Raw genomic sequence first — 10063 nt, 5'->3', positions numbered from 1 at the left:
TCAGTTAAAAACCACGGCGACAGTCAGGTTTCTGTTCGCACGAGATAAAAATGCAACTTGCGACAGTATGGTGGCTGTTCGCAAAACTGACAGGGGATGCACAACACTGAACACTCACTTAAAACAGCACTGTAGAGGCGACACGGCGGCAGCTGGAGGGGGGGGGGGGGGAGGCAGGATCCGGACCGATGAAGGGGAAAAAAGGGGGGAGGAGAGGAAAGGAGAAAAATGGGGGAGCCGTTGGAGGGAGGGGACATAAAAAAATGGGGGCTGGGCGGACGCAAGAAGGAGTGGGAAAGGCAGTGGAGGGGAGAGCAAAAGGACTCAGGAGAGGGTAGGTGGGGAAAAAACAGGATGGAAGGGTGGGAGAAGGATTCCGGGAAAAGGACAGAGGAGGGGAGGGGCAGGTGAGGATCAGAGTTGATAGGAGAGATAAATGGAGGGAGAGAGGGCATAATCCGGGAGGGGGAGTCGACGGAAGCCACCTTGGGAAAGGAGAGGGTGAAGAGGTGGAGGGTAGGGGGGAGTAGGCGGCCAAAATAACTCCCACCGTAGTTTGTTGTAGCCAAAGGGTTGGAAAAGTTTTGTTAAACAAGCCTCAAGATTCTCTTTTTGAACAGTCGCTTGCAAACTTCGACAATTGAAGTGAGGAATAAGGCGGGCGGTTTCATGAAGAAATCAAAGTTGTGGGGAGACGGTATGTCGGCCGCTTGCGTACCAATATGATGGGACACTGCCATTGGTCACTTCAGCTAGTCGTACGCTATCAGGTGACAGGAATCCAGACACCCCTATGTAGTGTGGAATTGACCACCAGATGTCACGAGGGACGGAGCTCCAGAAAACCCATTCCACTGTCGCAGAGGTTTTTTTCTCGCGGCACGAGCCTTGGCACTTTTTTCCCTCTGCTCTTCAAATCGCTACCCTCACTTGCGTTTCGTCCACTATCTATCACCTGATGGACCGTGTTAACACGTAGTCTTACCCAGACGCACGGATAACATCACAGCCCAGCATCCTGTGATCCACCTATTAGATAACTAACATGTCGACGGAAGTGACAGTAGAACTTTCGGTTTGGTCACCACGTTGGTGCGGGTGTCGAAGGGCCCCATCTCCAAAGGACTGTATTGTTAGTAGAGAGGCAGCTAAAGCAGAATGCGTCAGTGAGCAGAGCTCGCGAGGGAAGTTTCGCATAGCACCACCACCTCAGATTTAGTGGTAGGAGGGCCGAGTGGACAGCCCGTCAAAAACTGAACAGGGATTAAGCATGAAAACAGGAAGAAGCTGCACTGGAATGTGATAAAAAAGCAAAATAGAAATAGTGAATGGTCTAAGAACACGAAGTGCATTATACAACAGACGGGAAGAAAAATGTCGTTGTGGTTAGGCGGTTGCGATGTTGGACTACGGGACTGTGCGAGCTGTGTTCTGTCTTCTCTCGTCCCAATTTTTTTTTTCTTCACTGTTCGCTTTATTCAAACTTCCTTCTGTGTTGTGGTGTAATGTCCGCTTGCAACAGCAAGGTGTAAGGAAGGGACCTATAAAGACAGTTGATTTTCACAACTACTCAATTAGCAGCCGAAAAAAAGTGGCTTTCGAATAGGAACAGCAAACATTTGACGACAAGGCGACCGAATCCTCCACCGGAAAACACGTCCGGTGTGTCATGCACGGTATTAGTGACAGTACGTGTGTCATATGATAGGAATCTCTTACCGACACATCTAATTTGCACGAGTGGTAAGTGAGTCAGATATGCCTCCATGTCCGATAAATGTGATCATGTGAATGTAATTACTCCTGTGGAAAGGATGAGAACATAATAGTTTGTTACATCAGCAGCAACAAGTGAACGTAACAGTTTCACAATCACACAGTTTCTCCGTACTGTGTCAAAACATATGTTTTTAAATTTTTGAAGTTGCGTTCCGTTTTGGAAGTCTTGAGTCTTGAATTCATCTGTTGTAAGATAGTTCACGCCCGTTTATTTGTTGTTTTCATTTCTGTGAGACGTCCGTGAGGTATCTCGCCTGCTTTCACTATTAATCACATTTACTTGTGACGGTAACGTATTCTTACCACATGAATCATATTCTACACTGCAGCGCGAAAGAAACTGGTATAGGCATGCGTATTCAAATACAGGGATACGTAAGCAGGCAGAATATAGTGCCGCGGTCAGCAACGTCTATATGAGACAACAAGTGTCTGGCGCGGTTGTTAGATCGGTTACTGCTGCTACAATGGATGGTTATGAAGATTTAAGTGAGTCTGAACGTGGTGTTATAGTCGGCCCACGAGCGATGCGACACAGCATCTCCGAGGTAGCGGTGAAGTGGGACTTTCCCGTACGACCATTTCACGACAGTAGCGTGAATATCAGGAATCCGGTAAAACGTCAAATCTCCGACATTACTGCGGGTGGAAAAAGATCCTACAAGAACGGGACCAACGACGACTGAAGAGAATCGTTCAACGTGACAGAAGTGCAATTCATCCGCAAGCTCCTGCAGATTTCAATGCTAGCCCATCAACAAGTGTCAGCGTTCGAACCACACAACGAAACATCATCGATATGGCCTTTCAGAGCCGAAGGCGCACGCTTGTACCCTTGATGACTGCATGACACAAAGCTTTACGCCTCGCCTGGGCCCGTCAACACTGACATTGGATTGTTGATGACTGGAAACATGTTGCCTGGTCGGACGAGTCTCTTTTCAAATTGTATCGAGCGGATGGACGTGTACGGATATGGAGACAACCTCATGAATGCATGGACCCTGCATGTCAGCAGGGGATTGCTCGAGCTGGTGGAGGCTCTGTAATCCTGTGAGGAATGTGCAGTTGGAGTGATATGGGACCCCTGATACGTCTAGATACGACTCTGACAGGTGACACGTACGTAAGCATCCTATCTGATCGCTTGCGTCCATTCAAGTCCAATATGAATTTCGGCGGAGTTGGGCAATTAGAGCAGGATAAAGCGACCGCCCACACGTCCACAATTTATACAGAGTGGCTCCAGGAACACTTGTCTGAGTTTAAACCTTCCGCTGCCCAGCAAACCCCCAGACATGAACTTTATTGAGCGCATATGGGGTGTCTTGCAACGTGCTGTTCAGAAGAGATCTCCACCCCCTCATAATCTTACGGATTTATGGACAGCCCTGCAGAATTCATGGTGCCAGTTCCCTCCAGCACTACTTCAGACATTAGTCGAGTCCATACCACGTCGTATTGCGGGACTTCTGCGTGCTCGCGGAGGCCCTACACGATATTAGGCAGGTGTTCCAATTTCTTTGGCTGTTCAGTGTATACCAATGTACAGTATGACGACTGCCAAGACTAAAGAAAGAGAAGATTTCAATGACCGGACGGATAGTTCATAATGGCTCGAAAAAAGTGGCATCGGGCAGTTTAGGACACGGCTTGCTGGCTTGAGTCCAACAACATGACTATTAATTAACCCACCACGCCGTTTGCTATTTCAACGTGCTCTTTTTGCACTTCTTGTGCACTTACGTTTATTGTATCTATTTTGATTTTTTTTCACAGTTTAGTGCACTTTCTTCCTGTTTTCATGCATGACCTGTGTTTAGTTGTTGAAGGGCTATCCGCTGGGCCATCTTACTACTAAATCTGAAGGGGGTGCCTTCCACCGTGGGATAGGCATTGGATGTCACGGGACTAACGAAGTGATCAGATATTTCAACACTTCTAAAGCTGCGCAAGTCGACTGTTGGTACTATAAGTGTCAAGGAAAACGCGAAGGAAGAAGCGCAGCTAAATGAGGACCAGAGAGACCTAACGTACTGACGGACACAGAGCGTGTAACATTGCGGAGGTTGGTGGTAAAAAATCGCCTGAAATCAGCGTAAGGAATCACTCGTTAGTTCCCACCTACTACGACGAATTCAGCTACCGCAGTGACTGAGCGTAGGGAGTTAAGAAGAACGCGATACAATGGCGGAGCTGCTCCACACAAGCCACATATTTGTGTAAAGGAGCTACGCGATGCTTCACCTAAAGAGAGACGCCGTTCAACGTATATGTCTGGGAACCAGTGATGTGGAATGATGACTCATGCTGTACTCTGTTTTAATCCGATAGAAGGGTTTGGGTTTGGTGAATGCCTGGAGAACGTACCAGTCAACACATGTAGAGCCAACAGTACAGAGGAGGTGGCGTTACGGTACAGGTGTGTTTATCGCTGTTACGGTGTGGTCTCCTTATTGCACTAAAGAACACGCTAAATGTGGAAGGAAACTAACACATTTTACAGCATTGTGTAATGGTGCGTACAATAGAGGAGCAGGTCCGAGATGATAATCGTTTGTATCAGCATGATTAACCATCCTGTCATAAAGCAGCATCTCTTAGGCAATGTTTGGTGACAATAACATATCTGAAATGGACTGGCCTTTCCAGGATCCCAATCTTAACCCAATGGGACAGCTCTTTGGGATAATTTACAACTTAGACTTCGCGCCTGACCCCAACGTCAAACATTACTCTCGGTTCCTGAGGAAAAATGGGATACCCGTTTTTCCATAGACACTGAGACATCTTATTGGGAGAGTTCAAGCTGTCGGTCACGCAAAGGATGGACACAACCTATGCTAATGTCCATTAATAGATGTCTCTATACTTTTAGTCGGATAGTATTGAACAGGCAACTGATTGTAGAAAAGCTATATTAGAAGTTTTAAGCGGATGAGAGAGAGGAAATATAACGCAATGAACAAATAATTATGTTGTGATAAAAAGGTGTTTCTACTTCAATAAACGTAGTTAATATTGAAAAATTAAATTACCTTTCACACAATTACATGTGTATTGTTAGTTTATTAGTTAATAAATATGACACATCGCTACAAAAGTTATACTAATAGAAAAAAACTGAGGTCAGATATTGCTTCACTGCAAAATAAGCCTGAGATTAAAGCTATTGCTTAAGAAAAAGTAGGGCAACGGCCTTGCCGCAGTGGATACACCAGTTCCCGTCAGATCACCGAAGTTAACCGCTGTCGGGTGAGGCCGGAACTTGGATGGGTGACCATCTTGGGTGCCATGTACTGTTGCCATTTTCCGGGGTGCACTCAGCCACATGATGCCAATTGAGGAACTACTTGTCCGCATAGTAGCAGCTTCGGTCAAAGAAAACCATCACAATGACTGGGAGAGTCGTGTGCTGACCACACGCCCCTCCTATCCGCATCCTCCTCTGAGGATGACACGGACGTTGGATGGCCCCAATGGGCCACTTGTGGCCTGAAGACGGAGTGCTTAACAAAAAGTAACTGAAAACTTTTTCGTCGATCTATGTTATTTTCGTTGTTGTTAAACAGGGAACTGAAAGTTACCTTCCTTTGCGTTTGCCCGTTTGAGCCTATGCTTTGCTCTTTGTGAGCAATGAGACAATATTTCGAATAACAAGAGTCATCGTGAGACCGACAAAAAAAAAAAAAAAAAAAAAAAATGCGGCTGTGCTTCTGATGTCGGAAGCGAAACAGCGCATGCGTTCTTATCTCTGTGACACGTGGCTCTGAGCACCTCCATTCTCGTGCTATAGCCGAACAGAAGTGTCATGTGCCTTAAAACTAGGTCATCATTAGCCCGCGTAATCTTCATCAGTGGGTTGCAGACACGGCGCGTGGTCTGAGGAACATCCATTCTCCAGCGCCACCTACCGTGCCAACGATGCATTTCCGGATACTTCACAGAAGATTACTTCACTTCTGCCGATCTTGAGCTTCCCATTGCCAGTTCACTCGGGCTGCCTTCTTTAAGTCGCTGTCCCATATGTCCGGTGGTATTCCCGTTGATCTCTTTTGGTAAGTTGGGCTGCAGTCTAGAACTTGTTTTGACCACCAGCCATCTTTTCTTCGAGCGAGATGACCAGTGCACTGCCATTTCTAGGTATTCCATTATGTCACTGACCTTTGTTATCTGTCTGATATCACCCACTTTCTTTGTATGTTTCTTTGTGTTGTGTACATAGTTCTGCGTAGTCAGCGCGTACACAACTTTCCCACTAGAGCGCGCCCAGCGAAGCACAACAGCGCAGGCGCAGCGCTCGTCCGTCTCCGCACAACGAGATGGCGCTGTCTTAGAGACGGACCAAATTCTGCTTCCGCCGATCCACGTATTAATATGTAACGCAGCCAATGAGATTGCTGCTAATGTAGAACCTTTTCTCCTCGCAGATCACACTCGCGCTGTGATACGTGTACGCGCGAGGTATTATAACGAATGTACAGACCTCCGATTAGTCAGTCTGCATCAGTCTGTACGAGTCTGCATTTGTCTGGACTAGTCTGTACCAGTCTATAGTCAAGTTTCAGTCTGCGCCTAATAAGATTACCATATTCCTGTACATAGTCATGAAGATAAATGGATAGACACTTTGTCAAGTAGCAGAGACATGTGAGAATAAGATTAACGTATCAACACCAAAGGAACTTCAGATTGTCAATTGTAAACAGCATCCAGAATCAAGTTACGTAATGTCTATGCTTTTTATTATTTTAATAAATGTGTGTGAAAATTAATCAAGTTCTGTTTAAAGTTGGTCACCGTCAATCTGCTACTCTAACCGTGCAAGTGGCATTTCTATCGTCTGACCTAACAGCAGAAGATAAACACGCCACGATAAGACCACGAGACATATTGCTGACTCTCGCCTACTTTGTTAGAGCGACAAAGCAAATAATCTGATAGTGTGTGTATCGAAGGTCTTACAGTACGCACACCACACTTTGTGTAGCCCAAAATTGATCATTGCTTTCCTCTTTCGGCTACTATTAGTTTTATTACAACGAAATCATTGGAAGTCCTTGACGAACATCCATATGTTATTGCTGGCAGTATACATTGGTGAAAGATTGTTTTCTTCAGATCGGCCGACATCTTGAACTTCAAAATTGAGGAGTGTCTTCCTCAGGCTAGCCATGCTAATTACTGGCCATTAAAATTGCTACACGAACAAGATTCAAATGGTTCAAATGGCTCTGAGCACTATGGGACTCAACGTCTGTGGTCATAAGTCCCCTAGAACTTAGAACTACGTAAACCTAACTAACCTAAGGACATCATACACATCCATGCCCGAGACAGGATTCGAACCTGCGACCGTAGCAGTCGCGCGGTTCCTGACTGAGCGCCTAGAACCGCTAGACCACCGCGGCCGGCTACACCAAGAAGAAATGCAGATGATAAACGGGTATTCATTGGACAAATATATTTACTAGAACTGACATGTGATTACATTTTCACGCAATTTGGGAGCATAGATCCTGAAAAATCTGTCCCCAGAACTACCACCGCTGATCGTAATAAAGGCCTTGATACGCCTGGGCATTGAGTCAAGCAGAGCTTGCATGGCGTGTACAGATATAGCTGCCCATGCAGCTTCAACACGATACCAGAGTTCATCAAGAGTAGTGACTGGCGTATTGTGACGAGCCAGTTGCTCGGCCACTACTGACCAGACGTTTTCAGTTGGTGAGAGATCTGGACAATGTGCTGCTCAGGGCAGCAGTCGAACATTTTCTGTGTCCAGAAAGGCCCGTACAGGACCTGCGATACGTGGCCGTGCACTATCCTGCTCAAATGTAGGGTTTCGCAGGGATCGAATGAAGGGTAGAGTCACGGATCATAACACATCTGAAATGTAACGTCCACTGTTCAATGTGCCGTCAATGCGAACAAGAGGTGACCGAGACGTGTAACCAATGGCACTCCATACATCACGCCGGCTGATACGCCAGTATGGCGATGACGTATACACGCTTCCAATGTTCGTTCACCGCGATGTCGCCAAACACGGATGTGACCATCATGATGCTGTAAACAGAACATGGATTCATCCAACAAAATGACGTTTTGCCATTCGTGCACCCAGGTTCGTCGTTGAGTACACCATCGCAGGCGCTCCTGTCTGTGATGCAGCCTCAAGGGTAACCGCAGCCGTTGTCTATGAGCTGAAAGTCCATGCTGCTGCAAACGTCGTCGAACTGTTCGTGCAGATCGTTGTCTTGCAAACGTCCCCATCTGTTGACTCAGGGATCGAGACGTGGCTGCACGATCCATTACAGCCACTCGGATAAGATGCCTGTCATCTCGACTGCTAGTGATACGAGGCGGTTGGGATCCAGCACGGCGTTCCGTATTACCATCCTAACCCACCGATTCCATATTCTGCTAACAATCATTGGATCTCGACCAATGCGAGCAGCAATGTCGCTATACGATAAATCGCAATCGCGATAGGCTACAATCCGACCTTTATCAAAGTCGGAAACGTGATGGTACGCATTTCTCCTCCTTACACGAGGCATCACAACAACGTTTCACCGGGCAACGCCGGTCAACTGCTGTTTGTGTATGAGAAATCGGTTGGAAACTTTCCTCACGTTAGCACGTTGTAAGTGTCGCCACCGGCGCCAATCTTGTGTGAATGGTTTGAAAAGCTAATCATTTTCATATCATAGGATCTTCTTCCTGCCGGTTAAATTTCGCGTCTGTAGCACGTCATCTTCGTGGAGTAGCAATTTTAATGGCCAGTAGTGTATATATGTACATATGGAGACTAATACCTATGCAGGTCAAGCACCAGCTGCAGCAACCTTGGCTGACCCTGAGTACAACCTTGGCACACAACCTGCAGCTGCACCCCTCTAACTCAGCCCACCGTGTGTAAGTCCTCGCAGAACAGTGCTGCTCCCTGGCTGTCGACATGCTGCCGATTTCTTTCCACTCCAGACACACCTTCGCAGAATGTACAACAGGTGACGTCACTATCCCGAGCCAAAGATGCTCATGGTAACTCAAATGTGTCGACAATAGACATTAATAACACAGTAATTCAATTGTGCGTAGATGTTCGTTTGATTAACACGTAGCTGCAAATTTCAAAATGTAATCGCCATAAATGAAACTCCAAGATCGCCATCGAACATTGGTTTCAAAGGTACTCCAATTTTTCCTCTTGTTTCTCCTAGTTAGTTACTTAAAAAAAGTTGTTGGAAAGTTATTTATCTATAAATATTGTTGTTTCTTTTTGGTCACGTAGTGTATATGTTTTATTGACTGCTGGTCCTGATCTATCAGTTTTCAAGAGAGGTGCCGTCCAGACGTCGATCATCTGATCGAGGGAGCTCCTGGAACGCCAGTACCTCGCGCCAATAGAAGACTGCGCGGCACGCCACCGAGTCCACCTCAACCACTGCCCACAATATTTATCACCGTCTATCGTCAGCGCTGAAAAGTTCGTCTGCTCAGTACCGTGAGTAGCTATTTTTGATAGTTTTGTTAGATAAGATGATGAGTAATGCGCATTTTATTTATTTAGTGATGAAAAATACATGAATTCGTCACAATGCAGTATTCTCATCAGTGATCTGCTCACAGAGATTTCTGTAGGTGCTGTATGTTATAATTGAAAACAACGTATCTCTGGGAACACAAAAACCACAATGTTCTTTAGAATAAGGTGTTAACTTTACACCGCGGTGTTTCGATGAAAATCACACCATAAATTAGGTTATTGAGAACATGCTGTATGTTAATAAACAGTACGGAGTACTTGTTTATTCTAATGAAAACTATACACAGACACACACAAAACTATGCACTTCCATAATGAAATACCTACGCAGGTGACCTATGCAAACAGGCAAGTAATCTGAAGAAATACAGTTCTCAATTAGTTGAACACAAGAAGTCATTAAATGATAATTTCATAAAAGCAAGTTCAATGAGGATGTCAGTGCCGCATATGGATGATTATTTAACGAATACATGCCGTACCTCTTCAATGAGTCTCCTCACCCCCGTGAACTTCCATAGATTAGCAAAGACTGTACGTCATATTCTTGCGCGTATGTTTTAAACTAACTTCCACGGGCAGTGCTTTACAGGTCTTATACAAATCAGAAGAGACGTCTTATAAGCGCCAAATACTGCTATGTTAAGAATTTATTTTACTCTCAGTTAGCATTAATCTCAAATCATCGTCACGTCAATACTCGTAGTTCATACTGATACAATTGTATAAATC

The 10063-nt window shown here is 45.6% G+C and overlaps 1 pseudogene; it reads left to right on the top strand.

The window, feature by feature from the left end:
* Window positions 1-4969: 4969 nt before the first annotated feature.
* Window positions 4970-5087, top strand: LOC124608082 (annotated as a pseudogene).
* Window positions 5088-10063: the final 4976 nt, after the last annotated feature.

Source organism: Schistocerca americana, chromosome 3, assembly GCF_021461395.2.
Source record: "Schistocerca americana isolate TAMUIC-IGC-003095 chromosome 3, iqSchAmer2.1, whole genome shotgun sequence".
In the NCBI taxonomy this organism is placed as follows: domain Eukaryota; kingdom Metazoa; phylum Arthropoda; class Insecta; order Orthoptera; family Acrididae; genus Schistocerca; species Schistocerca americana.
The sequence above is the reverse complement of the archived record's forward strand: the minus strand, read 5'-3'. Positions and strand labels throughout refer to the sequence as shown.